The sequence below is a fragment of the Pelophylax lessonae genome (genome assembly GCF_965119305.1).
Source record: "Pelophylax lessonae genome assembly, chromosome: 4".
Taxonomy (NCBI): Eukaryota; Metazoa; Chordata; class Amphibia; order Anura; family Ranidae; genus Pelophylax; species Pelophylax lessonae.
This window is the reverse complement of record NC_138771.1, coordinates 99,733,261-99,753,202: the sequence shown is the minus strand read 5'-3', so window position 1 is coordinate 99,753,202 and position 19,942 is coordinate 99,733,261. Positions and strand designations below refer to the sequence as shown.

The window sequence follows — 19,942 nt, the reverse complement described above, 5'->3', positions numbered from 1 at the left end:
GAAGAATGAAGAAGATGATGTCCCTGAGTTGGTAAAGCCGGCGAAGTCCACCATAGGCCCCCGGAAGGCTAAGGAATCCATCCAGGATCAGTGGACCCCGGAATGCGAAGGGGCCTTTGTCCAGCTGAAGGAAACCCTAACCACTGCCCCTGTGTTGGCCTATGCGGACCCCACAAAACCATATGAACTGCATGTTGATGCCAGCCGAGATGGGCTGGGGGGGGTACTTTATCAGGAGCATGAGGGTCATCTGCGACCTGTTGCCTATGTGAGCAGAAGCCTACTGCCTGCTGAGAGGAATTATCCTACTCACAAACTTGAATTCTTGGCCTTGAAGTGGGCAGTGGTTGACAAATTGAAAGACTACCTGTACGGAGCTGAATTCATTGTCAAGACAGATAATAATCCCCTCACCTATCTGTTGACTACGGCCAAGCTGGATGCAACAGGACATCGATGGTTGGCTGCCCTCTCTAGCTTCAATTTTAGCCTGAAGTATCGGCCAGGAATCGGAAATAGGGATGCAGATGCCCTATCCAGAAGGTTGCATGTTCCACAGGAACCTGCGGAAGAATGGACTCATTTGGCTCCAGAAGGGGTGCGTGCCCTATATCAGGGAACTGAATTTCGATCCCGAGGAGGGTCAAGAGCAGAAGAGATTGGGGTTTCGGCTATCGGAGTACCCAAATGCTACTGCCAGGTGACCCAAGTTGAAGGGGAGGGTTTGCCCCGGCTGTCCAAAGGGGACTTGCGGAAGGAGCAGTTGGAAGACCCTTTGGGAAAACTTCTCTTGGAAGCCCTGGAGATCCAGAGCCCTGAGTTGCTTCTAACTGACTCCCCTCAGGGGGCCCGTCTGTTGCATAGAGAGTGGACCCGGTTACAGATCAGAGAAGGAGTGGCCTACCGGAGAGGTCCATCTGAAGATCTGGAGGAGAAGTGGCAACTGTTCTTACCAGCTAAATACAGAGAGGGAGTTCTGGCCGCTCTTCATGATAATCATGGCCATCTGGGGCCCGAAAGAACCTTTCAGCTTGTCAGGGACAGGTTCTACTGGCCTTGTATGAGGGCCGAAGTTGAAGGATACTGTCATTCTTGTGTCCGGTGTATACAGAGGAAGACTCTGCCACGTCAAGCAGCCCCAATGGGCCATCTACAAAGTCAGGGACCCATGGAGCTGGTGTGCATTGATTTCCTTTGCTTAGAGCCTGATCTGAGTGGCCAGGGGAATGTCCTTGTGGTAACAGACCATTTTACCAGATATGCTCAAGCATTCCCAACAAGGGATCAGAAGGCCTCAACGGTAGCCAAAGTTCTTGTAGAGAAGTTCTTTGTACATTATGGGTTACCACAGCGCCTCCATTCTGATCAGGGAAGGGACTTTGAAAGCAGACTGATCAAGAGACTGTTAGATATGTTAGGCATTCAAAAGACTAGAACCACTCCCTACCATCCACAGGGGGATGCCCAGCCTGAACGATTTAACAGGACTCTTTTGGATATGTTGGGGACTTTGAGCTCAGAGAAGAAACAGCATTGGGGCAGGCACGTAGCTGCCATTGTGCATGCCTACAACAGCACTGTCAGTGATGCTACTGGATATTCCCCTTATCGGCTGATGTTTGGAAGGGAGGCTCGGTTGCCAGTGGATTTGGCCTTTGGCATTTCGCCTGATCATACCTCTTCAGCATCGCATAGAGGATATGTGGACCGACTGCGGAAGAGTCTGAAAGCGGCCTATGACAAGGCTCAGGCCACATCTGATCAACGTGGACTGCGGAATAAAAAAAATTTCGACCTAAAAGTTCGGATCCATGACCTGCAACCAGGGGACAGGGTTTTGTTGAGAAACTTGGGTGTCCCGGGAAAACACAAGTTGGCAGACCGCTGGAAGTCCCAACCTTATGTTATCTGTAAGCAACTGCCAAACCTTCCTGTGTACCAAATTCGGCCTGAGGGAAGTGTGGGTCCATTGAAGGCTTGGCATCGGAACCATTTGCTGCCTCTCTCTGAAGCGGTTCGTATGCCCCCTGTGGAAGACTTGTCAGCGGCCCTTTCGACTTCTCGCCGGTCCAGACCAGTTACCAGATCTCAGACGATGCTCCCAGATGAGGGAGAGGGAAGTTCTCCATCTGAAGATTTGGAAGATGAAGAGGAGGTACCCGATTGGTTGTGGTCATCTCAGTTGCCAGAACCCACACCTGCCTCCCTGTCTTCGTCTGACTTGGCTGATAGAGGAGCCCTTCGGGCAGAAGCCCCTGAATTCATACCCTTTCATATGCTTCCAGAAGAAGCAGCTGAGGATGAAGATCCTGAGGAGGAGGTTGCACCCTTCTCTGAAGAAGAACTGACCTCTCTTGAACCATCAGGTGCCTCTGTGTTGGAACATGAGGAGGGGGACATGGAAGAATCCTCAGAAGTGCCTGATCCTAGTACCTCTGAGAGCATGCCTCCACGGGAACAGAGGGAACGGAGAGTCATTCACCCACCTAAGAGACTGACCTATGATCAATTGGGTGAATGTTCGGAAGAAGCTGTTTTTATCTCCAAAAGGTCTCCTGACCAGCCTAGTTCCTCCACTGTAGATTTGGTGGGGGACAACCCTAGCTCACCCCCAGGCACAACTGTACAAGCCACCCAAGTTTTGGGGGGTCTGTGAGAGATCATGAGAACAAAGTATTGAAGTAGAAAACGTTTGCATTTAAGTTTGTACATAAGGATATTGGGTTTGGCCATTATAATAAGCACAGTTTTTGATGTTCACAATTTGGTTTACTTTGTGAGTTAATGTTTTTTGTTGCTCTGACCTCACTATATGTTTTTTTCTCTTTCTCACCTTTTGATGTTTTTTTTTCAACACAAACTTTAAGATGTAAGTGTTTAAGAAATTGCAAAGGCACATGTGCTTTTTAAAGGAGCACTATATAAAAGCACTAGAAATCAGCACTATATTAACACTGTAGAAATCACTTATTTGCTTATTAATTGCACTTTATCGTTTTACTGTTGCACTGCTATTAGAATACAAAATTGGATATATTCAGATTGACTTATTTCAGCAAAATGTTAATGTTTTTGTTGTATAATGCCAACCTATGCACTAGGGTACATACTGTTGACCTCTTTGGGGACCAAAGTTTCTCAAGTGGGGGGAGTGTGTAGCGGGGTTAAACATGCCTAAAGACACTGTTTGATATGTGGGAAGGAACTAGGCTCCCTCTAGTGGTAGCTGCATGGAATTTCCCGGGCTGTGACTTCCTTTTCACAAGATGAAGAAACTACATCTCCCAGGCTGCTTTGCAAGATCCAGGGTGCACGGCTGCACCGCACGGCACTATGGGGGAGGTTATTTAAAGGAAGAGAGAAGCGCGCGAAGGGGGGCCTTTCTGCGCTGGACTCTGAGGAACCAGCGAGCGAGAGTGAAGGACTGACACTGGATATTGGGCCAGAGCCTTTTAGCCTGGAGGGACGACGTGGAACCGTCCCATCTCAAGCACGAGGCACATTCCTGGAGGTCATACTGCTGTTTGCCGAGACCGGAAGTCATCCGCCAGAAGGACCCCGCGCGGCTGGCATATAGCCAAAGGACTGAGACCGCAGTGGAAGCGCGCGAAGGAGAAACTTCTGTTGGTGAGAGGGCACATGCCCAATAACTGACTTTATCTGCTGAAGAGACAGTTTTATCTACAGATAGCGGTAGCGCAGCAGGAGGTGATAAAACCCCGGGGTTTATCACCATACTCTCTCAGGAGACTCATAGACAAACAATAAGGTCTGTAAAGGAGTCGCCAGAGGCTTATCTCTCTCGCAGAAGTTATTGCTCAGTTACGCAGACACCCTGTGGTGACAACTAACAGCTCGTTGTTTTCTCTCTCTTGATCTTTATTCCTAATCTGGATTACAAATGAGCTCTATTCAATAACCTTGCTAGCGAAGATCAACAAGAAAGAAGAGAACTCTGGGGGAGGGACTCAGATAGGCCCACCTACCTGGTACTGTGTCTAGCCTTAATGCAGGAGGAGTGTGGGGGTATTCTTTTACCTTTTTAAAGCTGTTTTAAATAACCTTTTATGGACTTGTATTGTATTGTATTGTATCTCCCCTATTCAATTTGATATATAGTAAACTAAGTTTGGTTAATTACAATCTTGTGCGTTGTTCCATTGTGTCACCCAGAAGGACTACTATTCAAGAAGGTAACAAGGTATTGTTGCATAGTGAAGTATTGTATTCCAACCTGTGTATCTATTTGATAGTCCAGTCCAGTGGCGGAGCTAGACTTTTAAAACAGGGGTGGCAAAGGGGTGGCAAGGTATTATTTTGGGGGGTCAATATACATGCGTGTGTGTATATGTATGTGCAGACACAGCGGCGGCGGCCATGGCAGAAGCACTGCACGAGGGTGATTAGGGTGTGCCTAGGCACACCCCGTGCGCACGCCTATGAGTAGGGCTGCACAATATTGCCCCCCATCAATGTAGGGACCAGCATGCCCCCCCCCCCCCATCAATTGACGATGTAGTAACCAGCATCCCAACCCATCAATGTAGTGAATTTGCATCGCATTCGGACACAACTCACACAGGAACCTTTTTTGGGTCCGCAGCAGAATCAGATCTCATGGGTGTTCACACCTATGCGATCCGATTCATGTCCAAACTGACAGTTCGCACTGCGATATGCCAACTGATCTGGGGGGGTCATTAACTTTGTATTGACAGCCCCAGTGTTTCGCATATGGCAGTGTGAACTGTCTTAGAGTTGAATGTGATGTGGGAACCCGCAGTGGATTTGCAGGGTTCCCGCATCGCATATGTGTGGACCGAGACTAATTGATTATGTTTTTGTAGGGGGGTAAGTGCACTTTGTACAAAATGACTTTATTACCTCAGCTATGTACATGCTAATGAAACATTTAGTGCTGATTCACACTGGTGCGATGGAAGACATTGCATGTGATTCGGGGCGCACTGCTATGCAAATCACATGCAATGTCTTTGCCATGCGAATTCAGCCATACAGATTGTATGGCTGAATTCGCATCGCATTTGGACCAAAGTCACGCAGGACCCTTTTTTTGGTCTGCACCAACATCAGATTGCATGGGTGTTCACACCTAATGCGATCCGATTCCTGTCAGAATTGACAGTTCACACTGCGATATGCAAACTAATCTGGGGGTATCGTTACCTTTGTATTGACACTCCCAGCGATTCGCATATGGCAGTGTGAACTGTCTGCGAGTCGGGTGCAATGCGGGAACCCACAGTGGATTTTCAGGAGTTATGGTTTCCTTTCCAAGTGTCGGTTCACATTGCACATTGGTGCGATGCGGTAACCCTGCAAATCCACTGTGGGTTCCCGCATTGCACCCGACTCGCAGGCAGTTCACACTGCCATATGCGAATCGCTGGGAGTGTCAATACAAAGGTAACGATACCCCCAGATTAGTTCACATATTGCAATGCAAACTGTCAGTTCAGGCAGGAATGGAATCGCATAGGTGTGAACACCCACGCGATCTGATTCTGGGGCAGACCAAAAAAGGGTCTTGCATGATCCAAATGCAATGCAAATTCAGCCATACAATCTGTACAATCTGTATGGCTGAATTCGCATTGCAAAGACATCGCATGTGATTTGCACAGCAGTGTGGTGCAAATCACATGCAATGTCTTCCATTGCACCAGTGTAAATCTAAGTGTCTGTAAAAAAAAAAGTTGAAGTCCTGGAAGCATTAGACATGTATTTACATCTCTGTTTTCAGTCAAGAAATCAACTTCGAACACCACAATCCCTGTCAGTGACAAAAATGTTTTACACTGTCTGACCTGCTGCTGCTGCTGCTGCTCTGGCTCTGCACACAGGTCAGGGTGGTTGGGGGATGGGTGGCTGGCTCCTCCGAGACCTCTTCCACTCTCTTCACTCTGCCTTAGTCTGCAGCATCCGACGATCTCCTGGCTGTCCCCCACGGCATGGATGTGTGGCCCCGCCCCTCAGCTGAATTCTTCAGGGAGGAGAGATGGCCGGAGCGCCTGTCACTATCATCATCCCCACAGCTCCATTAAAGCACTGTGATCCCGGCCAGCACCTAACTCCTCTCCTATAGCCGCATCCACCGCCGGCAAGGATCCATTCTTCACTGCATTATTGGAGCACAGATGTCCTCCATTCTGCAGTGCGAGCTGTGTGGGCACCTCCAGGGACAGACTGCTGAGCCTCTTATGGGGCCCCCCCTCTGACGCCGCACGAATGGTCAGTCCGCCCCTGCACACAGTCACAGAGAACTTGCTGCACAGCTCGTTCAGCTAATGTTATGGGCATAAGCGAGCGGGGTGGCAACAGGGGTGGCAAGGATGTTGTCTGGGGTGTCAATTGCCACCCCAGCTAGCCCTCTGGCTCCGCCACTGGTCCAGTCCTATTCTGGGTCAGTTGTGCCTGAGGAGGGATCGAGCCAATTTGATTGGGTTGTTAGGCAGGGTGTAGACCCAATAATATAATCAGCAGCTCCTGCGGGGGTGGTGCTACACTTATATATTCACGATCCCTGTCTGAACACATAAGACATGTAAGACTAGTATTATCGAGATTGCTTGCACACAACCTTTATGTGAAACTGAAAAAATGCTTGTTTCATAAAGAAGAGGTACTGTTTCTAGGCTACATCATATCCAAAACAGGAATCGAGATGGACATGAGTAAGATATCCTGCATTCAGGATTGGCCTACACCAACCACACGCAAGGCGCTACAGCGATTCCTTGGATTTTCGAATTTCTACAGGAAGTTCATCAGAAACTTCTCTGCCATTGTGAGACCCCTCACACAGCTCACTAGCATTAAAAAAACATTCAAATGGTCAGATGAAGCAAATAAAGCTTTTCACCTGTTAAAGACAAGGTTTACTTCTGCTCCCATATTACGCCATCCAGACCCATCCCTCCAATACATTCTGGAAGTAGATGCGTCAAACATGGCAGTAGGAGCAATACTCTCCCAACGACCAACTCACACTTCACCACTTCATCCAGTCGCCTTTTTTTCTAAATCCCTAAGCAGTCCAGAGATAAATTACCCCGTGGGTGAAAAGGAACTGCTTGCTATAAAATTGGCTCTGGAGAATTGGCGACATCTACTCGAAGGCACCCAATTACCAATACTTATATACACGGACCATAAAAATCTCCAATATCTTCAGACTAACAAAACTCTCCCTCACCGACAGGTACGATGGTCACTATTCTTTCTAAGGTTTAACTTCCTAGTGACCTACACACCTGCAGATAAGAACAAAAAGGCGGATGCACTATCACGACTAACTGAAGAAAACTACTTTGAAATCCCTTCCGTTCCTATAATACCTCACAAACGCATTATTGGAGTTGTCCGTTCCTTGAAGGAAGAGGTTTTGCATGGTATAAGTTTGGATTCACCCCCACCACAACTAAATACTGATGCAGAAGGCTTCCTCTACTACAACGACAAACTTTACATACCACCTACCATACGCACCAAGATCTTGGAATTATCGCATGATGTGCCTATGGCAGGACATATGGGTATGACAAAGACTCTTAATCTGATTACCAGGCAATTCTGGTGGCCTGACATGAAAACATCTATACAAAAATTCGTCTCTTCATGCAATGTCTGTGCCAGGTCCAAAATTGACACTACGAGACCATCCGGTCTACTATGCAGTCTACCAATACCCCAAACTCCATGGGAAGTTGTGTCCTTGGACTTTATAGTGGAATTGCCTCCTTCCAAAGGATTTAATACCATCTTAGTGTCAGTGGACCATCTGACAAAAATGGCACATTTCATTGCTATTCGCAGACTACCTTCGTCCAAACAAACGGCAGAACTCCTGATGAAACATGTCTTTAAGTTACATGGTATCCCAAAAACTCTTCTGTCTGACCGTGGATCACAATTTATTTCCAAGTTCTGGCAAGAACTATGTCACATACTACGGATCGAGCGGAAGCTCACTTCTCCGTACCATCCGCAGACCAACGGACAGACTGAAAGAGTCAACCAATGCATCGAGCAATATTTACGTTGTTACACTTCTTACCAACAGGATGATTGGGTGGATCTTTTCCCTCTGGCAGAATTTGCCTACAACAACGCAACCCACAGTACGACCAAGCAGAGTCCGTTCTACTTGAACTATAGGTTTCATCCCTCTATTCTTCCACCACGCATCCTTCCTTCAAATAACCCAGTAGCCTCAGACTATCTTACCCAAATAAAGGACTCTCTGGGTTTGCTTAATACTACCATTGCACACGCTCATAGTCAACAAAAGAAGTACTATGATCTTCGCAGAAGACCTTCTCCTCAGTACGCTATCGGGGACCTCGTTTGGCTCTCAACAAAAAATTTAAGACTGAAAATCCCTAGCAAAAAGCTTGGACCTCTGTTCTTGGGACCTTTCCCAATCAAGAAACTTATTGGAAAAGCTGCAGTACAGCTTACATTGCCAATAGACCTCAAAATACATCCCATTTTCCATGTGTCGCTACTGAAGCCCCATGTTCCTGACCAAGGAATAAGGCCTACTATCCCACCTCCTCCTCCTGTACAAGTTGAAGGTGGAGAAGAATATGAGATAAAAGAGATTCTGGATTCTCGTATCCACAGAGGAAGACTTCAGTACTTGGTTCGATGGAAGAACTATGGGCCCCAAGACGACACCTGGCTAAACACCTCTGACATACATGCCTCTAGATTAATCCGCAATTTTCATGCGAAGTACCCAGACAAACCAGCTCCAGAGGCCTTCAGGAGCCAGCCTTAAGGGGGGGTACTGTAATGTTCTGGTACCTTTGGGTACCCTAATTACTCTTTCATAAGTGTATGCGCCCCACCGTTCTCTTTTGGTAAGGTGCGCATACACCTTTAAGACTGATGCTGTCATCACTGAGCGCCGGACTGGATGGCTATTTAGATCGCCGGCTCTCACTCACATGTGTTCGTTCAAACTGCTTTGTGCCTTGATGCTAACCTGTCTTGAACCTCTCATGCTTGCAAGCATACCTCGCTGTCGGAACCACGCTGCGCTGATCCCTGTATCCCGCTACCGGATCATCCGCTCTTGCCGAACCTCTCCTCTGCTACATTGCTATTAGTGATAAGTACCCCACAGGGGAAACCTCTATAACCTTCATACTAAAGCTTACACTATCTAGCTCTGCATACTAAGGACTATTACTACATCTGCATTATCTAAGATTGCTAGCTCTTGAGCCTACTACCACCTGTTCTTGCACTGGGTTGATCTCTCTTGTATGTCCACCTGCTACTCTGTCATCTGCTACCATACATGATTGCTAAACCTATCTGCATCCCATCTGCTACTATCTTACTTTCAAGAACATTTCCTTTCAAGTGTCTGTCATCTACCATCTCTACCCAACCTGTCTCTTCAGCCTATCATCACTGTGTTACTATATACATAAGTCACTCTAGGAAACATCTTATTGAGTGTGTGTATTTACTTGCTGAATTGAGATCATCCACAGATGATGAGTCATTGGGAGTTGGGATTGGTGTCTCAGCCTTTCTCTACATGACTACTGAAGTGGAATATTTCTGCAGCTGAAAATCCACATCATACATAAAACGCAGGAGCGTTACACAGTGCTAACTGTGAACAAAGGAACAGGATCTCTTAGGCAAGGTTAATTTCATCAACAAAAACATTTTCATCAAAATTTTCATCAGCGGCCTTTTTACAGTGACGAAAACTAAATGAAAAGTACACCACATTTTTGTCCACTGATATAATCTTTGACGAAAATCAATTCCGTTTTCATTAACAAATGAAAATGAAATAAAAATGTGAGGGAGGGACGTTTACCCTCGTGAACTTTCGGTTTCCATGGAGCTCTGTCTGTATAGAGCCTGTGAGCACTTCTGCTCCCAGCAAGCAAGAAAATCTGTAGCGTGCTTACTACTTAGCAGTTAGCACTGTGCAGCATTGCAGGTCTCCTTGGATGACCATCCAGAGCAGCACTGTGTATTCCAGGCCACCCGATGAGAGTCCCAACTCATGACCATCCTGAGCAGAGCACTGTGAGTGTGTACATTACAACCCTCCCCTTAGACCACTGTCCAGAGCACTGTGTGCATTACAGGTCATCTCTGACCACCGGCTTCCTGAGCACTGTGCATTACAGGCCTCCCCTCAGACCACCCTCCAGAGCCCTGTGCAGCATTACAGGCCTCCACTCAGACAACCATCCAGAGCACTGTGCAACATTACAGGCCTCTCAGACCACCAGCCAGAGCACTGTGCAGTATTACAGGCCTCCTCAGACAGACCACTGTCCATAGCACTGTGCAGCATTACAGGTCTCCTCACACCGTCCAGAGTGGCTAAATCTGTATCTGTGAGTTGTTCAAACCTTAATACCATAAATAATAACAAAATATTAGATTTTTTACTCCAGGAGTATATGAGTTTGGAAATTCTATAGAAATGTTTAAAAAATGTTTTACAATTTAACTAAACACATTTTGATTTTAGTTGACTAAAATTATTTTATTTGAATAAAATGTACTGGAGATATTAGTCGACTTAAAATACGACTAAAACTAAAACAATTGCAGATGACTAAAATTAAAATTGCATTTTAGTCAAAAGGCTATGACTAAAACTAAATCAAAATTGAATGTCAAAATTAACACTGCTCCTGGGTGACGTGATTGACCAAATATAGCCATGGGTATAGAGTATTTGCACAATGTCATTGCTCTAAGAAGGTCATGTAGCCATGTTTGGTCAGTGATGTCAGCGCTATCCCTGCCCCTTTGTTTACTAGGCCAAGCATTCCAGGTAAATAGTGGGGCTGTGTGACATCACTGGTTGCTAAGAATGTGGCAGGTGCATGCAGCAGAAATGCTTGCAGGTTGAACAAGAGAAATTTAGCATTGTATAGATGGCTTTAGAAAAATTAAGTGTTCTTATCAATTTACATACAACTTTGCAAAAAGCACTTCTACATCATTTGAGGGTAACACACACATGACCAAGTCAAGGTCAAGGTCAAGGTCAAGAGGTCTATTGATATAAAATATTTTCACCCAAGATTCACAAAACTTCCACTGAAAGGTCACACATTTTCTAATTTTATTTCATTTTTTTTTTACACCAATTTTAAGGATTTATTGGAATAAAAGTGCTGTGATGTCACTCTGAACTGCCAGAACATGACAAGGTAGAGAGGCAATTGCGGGTTATTAATACTTTGAGGAGCAGTTAACGGACAACTGGGTGGCCAGTGGAGGGCAGCTCAGTTCTCATACAGCCGCTTTTGGGCATAGTTGATGTATTCAACCAGTTCATCCTCTTTGAACCACAAGGCAATTTCTTTCTTGGCACTTTCCACTGAGTCACTGCCGTGACAAATGTTCCTTCCAACCTGTATGCAGAAGTCTCCCCCTGATGGTGCTGGGTTTGGAGTCAACTGGGTTAGTCTCTCCCAGCAGGTCCTTCAGGTCGATGTAGTGCTTTTGCAGGTGCTCTTTACTGGCCTGCTGAAACTTCATAGCCACAAACTGGAAGCCCTTCTGCTTGAAGCGTTGGAGGATATCTCCGATGAGTCCTCTCTGGACACCATCTGGCTTGATAGCAATAAAGGTGCATTCCTTGTTGGCAGCCATTCCTGTTCTCTTTCACCTGGAGAAACTGGAAGGGAAAGAAGTAATTTTATTTAATTAAAAAAATGTGTAAATCCTGGGTGAAGGTTGTGTAAATCATATGTGAAAACATTTTTAAATAGACTCCAAAATGCAAATGTAAAAAATGGCTTTCACAAAGTAGTACATCATTCTCCTTGGAGTCACCTGATACTGGACTGCTTTCATTAAAATTATTTCTCCTGTTTGCTAATTATTGTATTTGTGATGGAGTGATGACATTTAAATACCTGAAGACAAGGTTGTACAGTATTTTTAGTGAATTTTGCTTTGCTTCTATTTGGTCTCATCTCTGTAGCTTGGCTGGTAATTTTGCTTTTTAAATGTGCAGATAACCTATGACAGCCTTGAATTAATTGTCCCAAGGTAGGCATTTATGTAATGATCTTATAACTGATATAAGGAATAGTCCAGTGTTTGGCAATTTAACAATTTTATATTTGATCTTCGGCCAACCAAATAAACAGTTGGGCTTTTATCCTCTGTGTTTTAGAATTTTTCTTTACAGAAGTTTTTAGCTTTCATATTATGTCATTATCTACTGTATGTTCAAAGATTATATCAAGAATTGCTTTCATATTTTTGGACCAGTCAAAAAACTTCCATCTATGATTAACATGACATTTGCCTAATACGCATTTTCTCCACTCTAATTCCACTTAAATTGCAGTTAGTTTGGATCTATATTTAACATTCTACAGTTATGGTTGTGGTGGTATTGTGGTTCGCACACAAGAAACAGGAAGTGCTGAGAAAAAAGCATGATCATTTGCATTTGAACTTCAAAATAACTCTCAATATCACGTAAACAATTGAATTTATCAGTTTCACTAGGCATATCATTTTGCGTAAAAGTAAAAGAAAATATCTTGTAAACAGCTAAAAAATGATTAAAAATGATAATTTAAAAAAGTTATTATTAAAAGCCAATTTGATTTGGTTTTTATGGCTTCTTGGGGAAAGCATGTTTATATGACCATAGAGACCTAAACGCTTGCCGTCGGGCAACTATCTGCACGTCGCCCAACTTTGAGTGGTTGTAGTGGGATGATGGCATCATCTTGGTATTGTTTTTTATTCAGCTGCCAGAACACTTTCTAGTAAAAGCAATCCTAGCAGCTAAGTAGCCTGCCTGGGCTCTCCCATCCCCCCTGGGAATCCAGGATTGCAGCCAGTGGGTCAGCCAGCTGACTATAGAGCTGATCAGAGACCATAATGGCCCTGAATATCTCTACTGTCTAAGAAATCTGGAGAGACAAGTATTTACTCATGTCTGATTTTGCTGGTTGTAAATAAACCATTATTGGTTTGTAAAAAGCATTGGATCATATCAATCTTGGTATGATCTGAAGCCATTTTTAAGGGCAAAGGAAACATCTAATAGACCCCAGATGTCTCAGTAAAGAGGACCTGTCATTGTATATTGCTATCACAAGGGATTTTTACATTCCTTGTGATAACAATAAAAGTATCATTTTTTTTTCTTTTAAAAGGTACAGCATAAATAAATAACTAAATAGAATTTAAAAAAATTCTGCCCCGCATTGTAAACAGCGATCGCAGCATATACGTGAGGTATCACCATGAACGTCAGATTGAGAATAATAATTATAGCACCAGCCCTTCAGTGTATTTTTTGCAACAAATTGTGTTTGGAAAAAACCTCTGCGCAAATATTATGTGACATAAAAAAGTTGAAGCACCCAACATTTTATTCTCTAGAGACTCTGCTTTAAAAAATATGAAATGTTTGGGGGCTTTTATTGCAAAAAATACTGCTTTTTACATGTACAGTATATGAAAAGTGTCAGAAAAAAAGACTGGTCTTCAAGTGCTTAAAGTATAACTAAAGGCATTAGAACACGTCAGGTGAAAAAAAAGTGACACTACACCGCTTTTTCCAAAAAAAAGAAAATTATTTCTAGTTGGCCTCCAACCTTTCCTTATACAGTAATTGACATAGCACAGTTAAACCAGAAAAAAAAACCTCCCCTTATAGCCAGCCAAGCACATTTCTTTATTTCTAGATGGTAAAACAAAAAACAGTGCATTCTGCGCCCTGATTGGGCAAAGCTTCGCCCAATCAGGGCACAGTGTAAGCTGGTTTTTAAGGAGCAGGGCCAGGAAGCCGGCCACGGTGTCCTTAACAACCGATGAGTCCTCAGCTGTCAATGGGTTTCCCTGCTGACAGCTGAATAAAAAATAATAGTGGCGGAAAAGAAAAAAATAAGGAAAAAAACTGGATTTTTGACTTACCGTAAAATCCTTTTCTCTTAAGCTCATTGACAGACGCAGAATCCATATCTTGATATCCATAGGATTATACTGCCCCCTACAGGAGTAGGACACTAGGCAGAAAAAAAGTTCTGGCCACACCTATGGGCAGTCCTAGGGGGTATACCCTCTCTCTCCCTGCTATAGGATGTCAGTTATGTAACAAAGCAGTGTCAGAGACTCATACCAACCCAACTCAAAATAGAGGGGCGGGTACTGCGTCTGTCAATTAGCTTAAGAGAAAAGGATTTTACGGTAAGTCAAAAATCCAGTTTTCTCTGTCTATCCATAGGGACGTCCCAAAGCAGTGCCATAAATGAGGGGTGGGATAACAGAAAAAAAACCCAATCCAGAAGGCCAACAGAGCCAACCAGAAGAACCGAGGACTCATCGAAACAAGAAGATGAGACCCACCTGGAAAAAACAGAACCCCCGAGGTAGACCAAGGTCCCCTCAAACAGCAGCCTGCAAAACCTTGCGGCCAAAAGAGGCATCCGCCGATGCCATCACATCAACCTTATAAAATTTAGTAAAGGTATGAACCGAGGACCAGGTAGCCGCCTTGCAAACCTGAAGCACCGACGCCTGATGGCTGAAGGCCCAGGAAGCACTAAGAGCCTGAGTAGAGTGTGCCTTAACAGGGAACGGAGGAACCTGACCCTTAATAGAATAAGCCTGCACCACCGTCTGTCTGATCCATGTGGAGATAGTCGCAGCAGACGCAAGCAACCCCTTTCTAGGGCCATCCGTGATCACATAAAATGAATCATCCTTACGAAAAGAGTCAGTAGTAGCCAAGTACACCCTGATCGCCCGAACCACATCCAAGGAGTGTAACGCAAACTCCCGAGGATGACTGGGCTTAGGACACAGGGAAGGCAACACAATATCCTCATTCAAGTGAAAGTCGGAAACCACCTTAGGAAGGAAGGATGGATTCGGACGAAGAACCACCTTATCCTTATGAACCACCAGATAGGGGGAACGACAGGACAACGCAGCCAGTTCCGACACCCTGCGTGCAGAAGTGATAGCCACCAAAAAGGCCACCTTCTGGGATAAGGTAAGCAAGGGAATCTCCCTAATATTCTCAAAGGGAGGTTTCTGGAGAACCGACAACACCAAATTAAGGTCCCAGGGCAGCAAGGGCGCGCGCACCGGAGGAACCAGGTGCCGCACCCCCTGGATGAAATTCTGCACCAAAGAATGAGTAGCCAGTGGCCTCTGGAAGAAGATCGCCAATGCTGAAACCTGACCCTTGATAGTGCTCAAGGCCAGCTTCTGCTCAACCCCCCGTTGCAGGAAGGCCAATATCCGAGCCACCGAGTAAGAACGTGGAGGAACCCCGAGGGACTCACACCACGCGATATAAGACTTCCATGTGCGATGATAGATCTTTCTGGAAGTCACTTTCCTCGCTTTAATCAGAGTAGGAATAACTGAAGCAGACAAACCCCTGTCCTTCAGCACCTGGCTCTCAACAGCCAAGCCGTCAAAGCCAGCGACCGTAAAGCAGGATGGAAGATCGGTCCCTGAGACAGCAGATCCTCCCTGAGAGGAAGTCGCCAAGGAGCGTCCGCGACCAGCCTGACCAAGTCGGCGTACCAGGCCCGACGAGGCCAGTCCGGAGCCACAAGGATGACTGGAATTCCCTCCGCCTCTATCCTGCGAAGAAGTTTCGGCAGCAACTTGAGAGGAGGAAAGGCATACAGCAGCTGATACTGCCCCCATGGAGCAACTAGTGCATCTGTGGCATCCGCCAGAGGATCGCGGGAACGGGCTACAAACCTCTGCACCTTCCTGTTGAGCCGAGATGCCAACAGATCCACATCCGGGGTGCCCCAACGAAGGCACAACTGGTGAAACACCTCTGGATGAAGAGACCATTCCCCTTGATCCAAGGTCTGACGGCTGAGAAAGTCCGCCTGCCAATTTTCCACGCCCGGAATGTGAACTGCGGAAAGAGCCGGAAAAAACCGTTCCGCCCAATGAAGAATGCCGGCTACTTCCACGGCCGCCAGAACACTCTTGGTGCCCCCCTGGTGATTGACATAAGCCACGGCCATGGCATTGTCCGACTGAATCCGAACCGGGCAGCCCCGAAGATGCTCGGTCCAGTGAACCAGGCAAAGCCTGATCGCTCTCAGTTCCAACACATTTATCGGCAACCTGGATTCTTCCAGGGAGCAGAGCCCCTGAGCAGACAGCCTGCCAAGAACCCCTCCCCACCTGGATAGACTGGCATCCGTGGTGACAATCGTCCAATAGATCGGAAGAAAGGACTTCCCCTGACTGAGCATCGGAGACCGAAGCCACCAAACCAGAGACTCCCTGGTCCGCTCGCTCAGCCGGATCCGATTGTCCAGGGAATGGGGATTCCGGTTCCATTTGAGAAGAATCTCCTTTTGGAGAGTCCGCGTATGAAACTGAGCAAAAGGTACTGCCTCGAAAGATGCCACCATCAGTCCCAGGACCCTCATGCAAGTCCGAAGGGACGGCCAGTTGGCGGACAGTAACAACTGAGTCGTCGACTGAATCTTCTGGAGTTTCTCCGCAGGGAGAAACACCTTGGCCAAGGACGCATCCAAAGTCAGGCCCAGATAGTCCAGCCTCCTGGAGGGAACCAGGGATGACTTCTGCAGGTTCACCAGCCACCCGAACTCTTCCAAAGAGGTCATGGTGATCTCCAAGTTTGACAACAGAGCCTGCGGAGACTCCGCACGGAGGAGGAGGTCGTCCAGGTAGCCCAGAATCGATATTCCCCGCTGCCGCAACAGCGCCAGAACTGGGGCCAAAACTTTTGCGAAGACCCGGGGAGCAGAGGCGAGACCAAAGGGTAACACCAAAAACTGATAATGGTCCTCTCCCGCAGCAAAGTGCAGAAAACGCTGGTGTCCTGCATAAATGGGAACGTGAAGCTAGGCATCCTTGATGTCTATGGACGCCAGAAAATCCCCCTGATGCAGGGAGGCCACCACTGTGCAAATGGACTCCATCTTGAATTTTTGCACCCGGACAAAACAATTGAGCGCCTTTAAGTCCAGAATTGGACGCACCTTGCCCTCTTTCCTGGGCACTGTGAACAGGTTTGAGTAAAAACCCCCGAAAATGTTCTCCACAGGGAACCGGAACCACCACTCCTTGTTGCATCAAGTCCTACACTGCCCCCAACAGAGCCTTTAGGCGTTCCGGGGACAGTCGCATATTGGAAGGGAAGAACCGCACCGGTGGAAGCGATCGAAACTCGATCTTGTATCCCGACCGTATGACCTCGTGAACCCATTTGTCTTGAATCCTGGAGAGCCACGGGTCCGGGAACCGGCGAAGACGCCCCCCCACCCCTGATATGGGTGGGGGCGCACCTTCAGGCTGAAGTGGTCTTATCCTCAGGTCTGGAAGGACCGGATTTTTGCTTACCAGACCAGGGTCTCTTGAAACCCCCCGGGGGGGGGGGGCTTTGGAGGACTTCGCCTTGTCACCCTCCCCGGAGGAGCGAAAAAACTTCTTGTGAGATGAAAAGGAAGGTCCCCCTCTGCAACGAGGTTCCTTACCCTTAGTAGCCTGTGGTAGAAAGGTGCTCTTGCCCCCAGTGAGACCCTTGATAATCTCATCCAAGGTAGCACCAAACAAGTGATCCCCCTGAAAAGGGAGATCAGTCAAGGCTTTTTTGGAAGCCTGATCCGCCGACCAGCACTTCAACCATAGCATGCGCCAGAGGACCACTGCCGAGATCGACAAACGCCCCAGCAATGGAGCAGCGTCCAGCGCGGCGTCACAAACAAACTGTAGCCCTTGCACCATCTGCTCCAGCAACTCCACCACGGCAGGGGGGAGACTTCTCCCCTCCAGGTCACGGCGTAACAACTTGGCCCATTCCGTCAACGTCTGCGAAACCAGAGCAATGGTAAACACTGGCCTCAAGGCCCGACCCTGCCAGGGAGAATATGTAGCGGGACACAGATTCCGCCCTACGATCAACCTTATCCCGAAAGGACGGGGAATCCTCCAACGGGATAACAGTAGCCTTATTTAGTCTGGAAACCGGCGGATCCACCGAAGGTGGCACCGTCCATTTCTTAAGGAGGCACTCTTCAAACGGGTAGCGCCTAGCAATCCGTTTGGGCATCCCAGGGGGTCGTTTTGGACGGACCCACTCCTTTTTAATGATATCTTCAAAGCATTTGGGAAAGGGAAAAACCTTCGCCACCCTGGAGGGCTTGCGCGTGCCAAAGGCAATTTCCGTATCAGCTGCATCCGCAGGTGCAACCTCCAGTTTTAGGGTCTCCCGGACAGACACAATCAGTGCGTCCACCAGCGCCTTGTCTTGCGCTATGGCGGAGGCAGAAAGGTCATCCTCACTATCAGAGAAGATGGGGCGCGAGACAGCAGCCCCAGAGGAGGGACCCGCAGCAGCAGCGACTGGCTCAGAATCAGAATCTGAGGCATCAGACGAGACAGGGGTAGGCGGGGGTCGCTTTTTAGCCCCTCGTCCCTGACAGGCCACCTCCACCCGGGACACAAATGACTCCAGGACCGCCGAAAGTGCATCAACGGTGAGCGGAGAATCGAAGGGCCCTGTGGCCACCTCGAGGGGATCAGGTGGGGACATATGTGCAGCAGGGTCCATGGCAACAACAGGGGAACCCGTCAGCAAAATATGACAAAATTGAAAAACATTTTTTTTTTTTGCAAAATGTCACCCAGCGCTACAGCGCCCCTCAGTGGTCAGACAGCGTGCCTCGAGACCCCCGCAGAGAGAGAAGAGAGACCCCCAAAAGGCTCACCACACGATGCACCTGAGTTCAAAAGGACTGCTCCCAGCGCTGTCCACATGAAAAGGAAATCCTGTGGAGCGATCTTCCCGGGTCTAGGGAGGGGCTCCGCCCCCTCACACACCTCCAGTAACTCCCACAGCAGCCCAGCTCTGCAAACAAATGAGCTGGGTGTACCAAGATGGCCGCCGCCATGAGCCACACGAGGGACTACAAGAAAATGGCGGCCCCGCGCTCTGTGGCAGGAAGGGGGGTCCCCACCAACACCAACAGGTGATCGATCGGGAGGTAGGCCCTGGGTAGCCGCACAACAGCCGTCCTCCACATGCACACAAATACCCCCCCTCGGGGGAGGGGGGAGAGGGACACCGCAGGAGGGGGGTGCACAGGGAAACAGAGGGAAACCCAGATTAGTGGGGGTTAGACCATCCCATGGAGGGGCCCGCATCCACCCCAGAGTCAGCCATGAGGGAAAGGGGGGAACAAGTACTCACCCTACTGGAACAGAGCGGGCGCCCCTCCAAACAAAACCCCTCACCGCCCAGTGGGGGGGGGGTGTCGGCCAAAGGAGACGATGCGACTCGGCCGCCGACCGGTCGTATGCGACTCGGCGGGACGTTTAACCCGCGGGCCAGTCCCCGTCCAGCGGGACTAGGTCACGGCCAACCCAGTGCGGAGCTGGGCCTGCATGCGCTCGTAGGCCGGCTGGGGTGACCACTGGATCTCAGCATCCAGCCCGTCGCCCAGATCCGGCATTATTGCTTGAAGATCTCACCGGAACAACTGGAGAAAAAAAGCTAACTAAAAAAAGATTTATCTAAAAAATCTTGCCAGGACCAGAGATCCCAGCAAGGAACTTAGGTCCTTACTCCTCACTAGGCAGAAAAAAACTGATATCCTATAGCAGGGAGGGAGAGGGTATACCCCCTGGGACTGCCCAAAGGTGTGGCCAGAACTTTTTTCTGCCTAGTGTCCTACTCCTGTAGGGGGCAGTATAACCCTATGGATATCAAGATATGGATTCTGCGTCTGTCAATGAGCGACAGAGAAAAACAACAACATTTTTTAAAAAAACAGCGTGGGGTCCACCCCCAAAATCCATACCAGAACCTTATCCGGGCATGCAGCCTGGCAGGTCAGAAAAGGGGGGAGGAATAAGCGAGCACCCCCATGAACCATACTAGATAACA

General features: G+C 47.6%; 1 pseudogene across 1 annotated transcript; it reads right to left on the bottom strand.

Moving 5' to 3' along the window:
* Positions 1-11,158: 11,158 nt before the first annotated feature.
* Positions 11,159-11,688, bottom strand: LOC309552455 (nucleoside diphosphate kinase A1-like; annotated as a pseudogene). The gene has a single exon. The product of its transcript is annotated as a nucleoside diphosphate kinase A1-like (transcript).
* Positions 11,689-19,942: the final 8,254 nt, after the last annotated feature.